Here is an 8,136-nt window from a genome sequence, read left to right as displayed (position 1 = left end):
TTATTTCGGAAGAAAGGAGAATGAAAAATGATGAAAGCACTTCAACAAGCTCAATATTGCTAACTGGAGGTGGGGCTAATGGGAAGAAGATCCTTGCAAAGAATCTGGCGTGTTGGAAATGTGGAAAGTCTGGGCATGTGAAGAGAAATTGTCCAGGTGGAGCAGTATCTGAAAAAGACTCTGAGGTAAGTGCTAGCAATGTCTCCCTTGTTCTGGGAGATGATGGTGATCTCATCTAGAAGATAAAGTTTGTTCTTATGGTATTTCCGCTATACCATGGAAAAGGACAAGTTATTGCTAGCGGATTCAGAAACAACACACGGGCATTGGTTGGCATTGATGCAAGGTGTGTGGCGAAAGGTGTCGATGGCCGAAGAACTTCCTGGAAGCCAACATGGGAGTTGCACCATAAAATTTCAGCAAGGTTTCGACATGTGGAAATTCTTGGAATGGTTTAGTTCCAAGTGAAGAAAATTCTTGGATGGTTTGTTTCCAAGTAAAGTGTACTCTTTTATGGTGGAGTATGATTGTCGGTATAGACAATGCAAGCGGAAGATGTGTAACTCTTACAATCAAGGTGGAGATTGTTGGGGTTGATTGTCAAGTCCCACATTGCCCAAGTTTCTAAAATAAAGAAGGAGGTTAAAAATTAGCTATTGGAGAAGTCCCACATCGCTTAGTGTGGTGAAGCAAGGGGAAGACCAAGGCTATATATTGGACCTAGGTTCTTTGTGTTTAGATGCACTAGTCAGTAGCACTTTAAGCTTATATCTGACTTAGTTTAATATTTGCTTTGTGAGAGTGTGGTTGTACTGGGGCATTGGGGTGAGAGTGAGAGAAGTCTATGTGTTGTAACAATTTTCACATAGTGATATTTCTCTGGTTGTCGGTTTAGACAACGGTCGTGGTTTTTTCTCCGGTTTTGGAGTTTTCACGTAATTTTCTTGTGTTGTGATTGTGTTTTATTTTTTCTCCAGCTCTGTTGTTTCCCAACACAAACAACCTCATGTTCAAGGGGATATGTCTTCTTTTTTTAAGCTCATGATGATGATTTTGTTGATTTCATGCCCCATTGGATTAACGGTTGCGGTAGCACTCAAGTTATGATATCTGTTGAGATCTAGTGGTTATAAAGAATGGAAATGGACTGCGTTTCAACGGTTAGACTTCACACTTGGTGAGGTTTCCAGTTGCTTGAAGGGAGCCAACATACTCAGGGAAGGAGGTGCTAGCATTCTTTACAAGGTTTCACTGCCAAATGGGGATCGAGTTGTTGTAAGGAGGCTTCTGACTATGAGAGGAGGATTTACCAAGGAAGGTTTCACATTCATGGGGGTAGAGCCTCCGCTCATGGCCGGAAGCCTCCTAACAGCAACTCAATCTCCATTTGACAGTGAAACCTGATATAGAATGCCAACACCTACTTCCCCTAGTATGTTGGCCCCTTCAAGCAACTGAAAACATCATCAACGGTGCAGTCTAAAGGTTGAAACATAGTCAATTTCCATTTTATATAGTCACTGCACTTCAACAGATACCACAACTTCGATGCTAATGCAACAGTTAAGCCAATGGGGCATGCAGTCAACAAAAACATCACTATGAGCTTAAAAGAAAAAGACATATCCCTTTAAGCATGAGCATGAGGTTGTTTGCAAATAACCAAATAGTGGCCGCAGAGTTCAGGGTTGCCAGATATATTGTTGTAGGAAAAATCAACAGATGTGCGTTGAGGAAATGGACCTAAGAATGTTACCAACTAGATGATTTTGTGAAAGGTTCAAATAATTGAGTGTCTGCATAGAGATGATCTCAATTGGGAACTCACCAGAGAATTCATTACTACTGAGATCAATGTAAGTTAAAAACTTACTTTGAATGACCTCCGGGGCAATTAGACCTGAGAATTTGTTTTGACTAAAATCAATCTTGGAGAGCATTTGTAACCTCCCAATCTGATGGTATATGACCTGAGAACATGTTACCATCAAGGAGAAGCTTGTGTAGGCTAGAGAAGTTGCCATTGGACGGAGGCAAGGACCTAGAGAGTGGGTTCTTGGAGAGGGTAATCTGAGCAAAGATTAGCAGAAACAAAACCGATAAGATCAGGAAAGAGAGATAGTTACCCTGAAAGCTCAACTTGGGTGAGTTGTGGAAGTCCTAAGGGGCCTTTTGGAATTGGACCTTTCAGCAAGTTCTCTCCCATAAGAATCCTGGTCAAAGATTGGCAACTCCCAAGCGATTAAGGGATCGGACCAAGCAGGAAATTCCCCAGAGTTACCAAAGTGTGAAGAAGATTCCCATTGCAATGGTGAGGAGGAAGAATCCAAGTTAACTTGTTGTACAAAACATCAACCACCGTGAGCCTATTGTTCTTCCCCAAACCCTCAAGAATGCTCCCTGTGAAGTTGTTCACCCATAAATGCACCATCTCTAATGTCGGCAACTCTGCAATCAACTCTGGAATAGCTCTATCAAGCTTGTTGATGCTTTAGCAATGTTTGACTCACTTCAGATTAACCACCTAAATCTGTCATGTTGCAATTGCAAGAGATTCAGAAAAAAATGAAAAAGTTTAACGCACAAGAATGTTAAAGGAATTGATATTAAAACAAGGTGGTCTTTTCATAATTGAAAGAGAAAACTATAGTGCATGCCGCATTCAAGATCAGATCAACTTAGAAATAATGTGATTTTCATTTCCAAAGTCTAGGAATATTAGCTAGTACACTGTACACAGATCCTTTTTTTTCATTTAACACGTGTTGACACTAATTACATACAAGGTAGATGATCCTTTCACCTCTATTTCAATGTAAGGAAGTCATTTCGCACAAGAATCCACAACTCAACATGTGCCGACACTAATTACATACAACAATTCTTTATTGTCATGAGCTAACTATGGTAAGTAAGAGCTTAAACTATGCATACATGCCATAAAAAATTAACAACATAAAGAATCAGACACTAAACCTAAACACCAATAGAAACACGACTTCACAAACTAAAGAAAGCAAACTTTAGGAAGCAATGTTAGCTACTTTCAGTGCCTTACAAACATTGACATCATTTTGGATTGATTTTATCACAATGCGCCTGCGACCAATACAACTTATATTAGTATAATAGTTTGTTGTCTCAAACAAAAGCCACAAAATGACAGAAACCTAATTAGCCAAAGTCATATTTAAAGGACACAATTGGACATCACCTTAATGCAGTTGAGAAATTAAATTGGATATTTACATTAAAAGGGCCTTGGTTCACCAGCCTCAACAGCATTATCACCTCCTGGTCCTCAAAACATAGAGCATCTTCTCAAGACAAAGTTCATTGTATTCCCTTTGCCACAGCCATTGAGGATGCCTTAGAAGCCGCTGTTCAGATTTCTCACCCCTGCATGCATGTGGAAGGCCATGACGTTTCTCAACTTCGGCATGGAAAGGAAGCTGAGGAAATCAATACAAAAAGTTAATGAATTTGCTGAGACTGTTATCATGACAAGAAAAATGGAGCTCTCTTTGCAGCATGAGCCATGAGGGGAACAATCACAAAAAGCAAAAATCAGACTAGTTAACTGTGTTCATGAGGCTCAAGAATGAGAGTGGAAAACCATATTCAAACAAGAGAAGAATTTTGTCAAAGACAAAAGAAGCATCATATTTAAATTAAAAATAACTCGAAAAATATGCAGGTGAATAAAGTACAAAGAAGGAAAAAAACGAAAAATGATTTGAAAGAAGAACCATGATTGTAACTTAACTGAACTAAGCAAGATAGAAACTCAAGAATCACAAACTGTGGAGGAGCAACACATAGATTAAGTGTGGACTTTGATCTTGTGCTTAAGTAAAAAGTAAATGAATTAAAATTCAAAAAGAAGGAGGAAAATGGATAGAGTAAGGTACATAATCTAACTGAAGCAGAAAATGAACCTCCTTCAGATCCTCAAGAATGCAGGTATGCAAATACTTCAGTTATCAGGAACAAGCATAGACCTGCACAAAGAAAGTGAGAAAGAAAAAAGTAACACAAAAGGCTAGAAAGTAAGCCAAATCATAAGAGAGATACAGGCCGGTGTTCTCAAGCAAATACACTCTGCTTTTGTTGTTTGGCCAGAATCTATTGCTCCAAGAAGAAATAATCAGAAAGAGAAGTTTTTTTTTTTATTGAAATGTGAGTGATGTCAATTATATCACTGAGCTGCCAAAGATATAAGAATGTGACTGCAAGTTAACTCAACCAAAAACTGAAAAGAAATAATATCAAACACCAGTGGCATCCTGATTGATTACCTATATGAGGTGTTGATACTTACTTTAGCAATGTTTGACTCACTTGGGATTAACCACCTAAATCTGTCATGTTACAATTGCAAGAGATTCAGAAAAGAATGAGAAATTTTAACAGACAAGAATGTTAAAGGAACTGAATATTAAAACAAGGTGGTCTTTTCATAATTGAAAGAGAAAACTATGGTGCATGCCGCATTCAAGATCAGATCAACTTAGAAATAATATGATTTTCATTTCAAAGTCTAGGAATATTAGCTAGTAGGTACCACCACAGATCTTTTTTTTCATTTAACATGTGCTGACACTAATTACATACAAGGTAGATGATCCTTTCACCTCTATTTCAATATAAGGAAGTCATTTCTCACAAGAATGCCCGACACTAATTACATACAACACTTGTTCCACACAAAAACCCTATTCTCTCTCGCAATTTCTATCTCTGAGTGAATGTGTTGTGTGAGAAGAGAAGGAAGAGTGGTAATGAGGATCAAGTGGAGATTGGTAGAAGGATGAGTGTGTATTTATTGAAGAGATCAGAAGGAGGGTGATACATAAATGCTCACATCTTCAATCCAACCGAACCGATTCAATATTGATTTTTACCCTGTTTGTTCAATAGATTCTGTTTGACTTACTGCTATAATATTGGTGAAAAGCTCAGTTATAGCATTACGCACCTGCTTTTCTTTAAATTCTCATTGTCTCTCTCTTTGATAAATGAGGGAGGAATTTTGTTGATGCAATTTCTTTCAGAATTTTGGGATGATTGAAGCAATTTCTCATCTCATCCATAGTGAAAGACTTTGTTAAACTTGATTTTATTCCAGATGGCGTACGTCATGGGTGGCCCCTTTTGCTGTGATCTTGGACAAGTTTGTATCTCTTTTTTTTTTTTTAGATAAGCCAAACTTGTATTGAAACGAAGTACAAGGGGTACTTCAGCCCAATACAAAAGAGAAGGAAATAAGAGAAACAGTACAAAAGAGGGAAAAGAGTACAAAGAGTAGAGAGCCAAACACCATGGAAGAAAAGCAACTAAAAACGGATCCTAGGCCCCAACAGTACAAAAATTGACAATTCCCAACCAGGTAAAATAACAGACCAACCCACTGAGAACAATTCCAGCCATGCAGCAGTAACAAGTACACCCACAGATCAAAGGCTTTGGATGCAAGAGAGAGGATTAGCATACCAATCATAAAGAGAATAACAAAACCCCTTTATATTTGCCTTAATCCACGACCAAGAATGCCTTTTAACAAGATCAAGAGCCTCTTCATGGTTGAACTGAGTACTTCTAAAAACAATTGAGTTCCTTCCAAGCCAAAGTGTCCACACTGTGGCAAGCCAAACTGACAGGGAAGCACGGATATAGAATCAAATTGAGTTTGTATCTCTCTTTCATGCTTGTGTGATAGCTTTTATTTTATTTTCTCATGCTTAGTTATGAAATTTAGAATCTATTTATACCATAACTGATTCTGATTGAGAATTAATTGTACAGCTAGCATATTTAGATTAACTCGTCTTTCATCAATCAAAATCAAATATGAAACTCAGAAATTTCCTTGCTTAGCATAATGAATATTTTATTTCCAGGCTTGAGAAGATAAATTAAAATTGAAAAGTATATATTCTAGTCAAGCAAAGGCGGTTGGGACTTTAACAACTGTTGCAGGTACTTGAGCTTTTTGGCAGGACTCATGGATGAAGCAGTACCCACATTCATATCTTCAACATTATGCAATATAATACAGTGATCTTCTGTTGTGCATGTTAATTTCATGATTCTCCGTGTGAGTTTTTTTTATCTATTATGATTATAAAGAAAAATTGCTTCCTCTTTATCCAATCAACTCATATATCACATCTTATTTTCACTTTATTTTTCTTTTTATTGCTCTTCTATTAATTCTATAACATCATTCATTTTCTATCTTCTATTTCTATTTCTCTCCAAAAATGTTTGGTAAAAAAGTGAGAACAAAACTTTTTCCATATCACATATCCATGCAACATAGACTACTACACAGTAGTATACAGGAGCAGAGCCAGAAGCTTTACTCTGTTTGTTAAGCAGATACAGTTTGAATTGTGCTATATATATCCGTGCAAAGCAAAACACGGATTATAGCAGAATGAATGCACCAGAGCCACATGCTACTTCATTTTTTTCCTAGCCCCAATGCATGTTCACTTACCAGCCAAGCCACATTTCCTATTGAACTAGGAGAAACTATAATGAGACTATGAGAGAACGAATCAAATTGATTATTCAGACTGTTCCGGTATAGAACTATGAATAAGAGATCTTGAGAGTCAGAGGATGAGAGAACGAGAGAAAAACGCAAACTGAGTGAAAATTGTGATCCTGCTGCCGCTTGGGCAAGTGTCATTTATTTATACTCCGGTTTTGATCCGTTCGGGTCATGGGTCGCTCGGCCCATCTATTATACAAATATTGCATAGTCCATTAAATTATGATATTGATACACTCATATTAGTACACAAGCCCACAAGACACCAAGTCTTAAAAAAAATTTAAGACGAAGTGTGTCTTATTTTTCTTAAGCCCACGAGTAATTCACTCGCCCTACAATATTTTCAAATATCAATAATGGACGCATAGGCTCCAACATAAAAAGTGAAGAATACAAAAGCCAAAAAGAAAACATCTCTTATCGCTTCAACTTCTGCATCTTCCCTCTTAATATTGCGTGTGAAAATGATTCAGAATTTCATTTCTCATTATCATAATTATTCCCACTTCCCCAGGTCATCATCACCTGCTCTCATCACATCAAAAGTGCAGTTTAATATTTTGAAACTTGCAGCTAATAAAGGCTATACAATCTTCCTCATCAAACGAAAAATGTAACACCCAGATTTCGGTGGTGCCACTTTAGTGACTTCAAATCAAATAATGCGGAAAGACGTGAATATTTTTTTTTGTTTTCTTTTAAAGTAAAAGACTTTTCAATCTAAAGACTCAACCCAAACGCGATTAACAGAAACTAATATACAATATAAGTACAGCCCCCGCTGTAATTAAAAGCATCGTCACGAGTATCCTCAAGTGACGGAAAGTAAGCTCGAAGGAAAGGTTTACAAGTTTTCAGAAAGCATAATAAGTTCAAAATATAATACATGTGACAGAAGGAATAGTCAGCCCAATATGGTCTCCTCTAGACCTCTACGTCCGACTACTCCGTGTGATTCCCAACTATAGAGGACCACACCGAAAAGCAATATGTCGGAACCTACCCTGCCCCAAAATACAAATAACGAATCAGAGCTACGACAGTAACAACCAACTAAAAGAACTCTGACCACCCATATACTACACTCCTAACTTCGACCCTCATCTGATCACGCATGAAGTCCGGGTCCTCGCCAAAGGCTTAGTAGTAGTCATTCCGCTCCGAGTTCTCCCCAAACAACGAATCATCACGAACTGGCAGACGGACGCCTGGCAGCAGGCCGACCGCCCAAACACAAACATACACACAAAGCCAAGGCGCGAGGGTCAACTCACAGAATACAATAGATAATACAAACAACATGCGACAAAGGGGGTATATACTTATATAGGTTCTCAGTTGCCTATCCTAAGGTATATACTTAACATGTTATCAAGGCTCTAACAACAATTCAATATCTGCTACCTCAACAGTTCAATATGCAATATCTCAACAATTCAATAAGCAATATCTCAACAAATGTAGTTAGATGATAAGGTTAGTCAAACAATGTATCGTCCTCCCAACACATAAGTGTCTAACTAACGAATGGTCCCTGACGTTTGCCCCAGGGTAAACGTCGATGGAATCTCGTG

At 37.9% G+C, this 8,136-nt stretch overlaps 1 long non-coding RNA gene and 1 pseudogene across 2 annotated transcripts; both read right to left on the bottom strand.

The window, feature by feature from the left end:
• Window positions 1-2,491, bottom strand: LOC130726624 (leucine-rich repeat receptor-like serine/threonine-protein kinase BAM1; annotated as a pseudogene).
• A 204-nt stretch (window positions 2,492-2,695) lies between these two features.
• Window positions 2,696-5,127, bottom strand: LOC130726625 (uncharacterized). Of its 2 annotated transcripts, XR_009014916.1 has the most exons (5): window positions 4,979-5,127; window positions 4,322-4,361; window positions 3,912-4,001; window positions 3,215-3,452; window positions 2,696-3,099 (listed from the first exon to the last, which is right to left on the bottom strand). It is a non-coding gene; the product is annotated as an uncharacterized LOC130726625 (long non-coding RNA). The 2 variants fall into 2 exon arrangements; XR_009014917.1 differs by lacking the exon at window positions 4,979-5,127 and adding an exon at window positions 4,635-4,902 and having other exon boundaries at window positions 3,912-4,361.
• Between the last annotated feature and the right edge of the window lie 3,009 nt (window positions 5,128-8,136).

This window comes from Lotus japonicus, chromosome 6, assembly GCF_012489685.1.
Source record: "Lotus japonicus ecotype B-129 chromosome 6, LjGifu_v1.2".
NCBI classification, from domain to species: Eukaryota; Viridiplantae; Streptophyta; class Magnoliopsida; order Fabales; family Fabaceae; genus Lotus; species Lotus japonicus.
The sequence above is the reverse complement of the archived record's forward strand: the minus strand, read 5'-3'. Positions and strand labels throughout refer to the sequence as shown.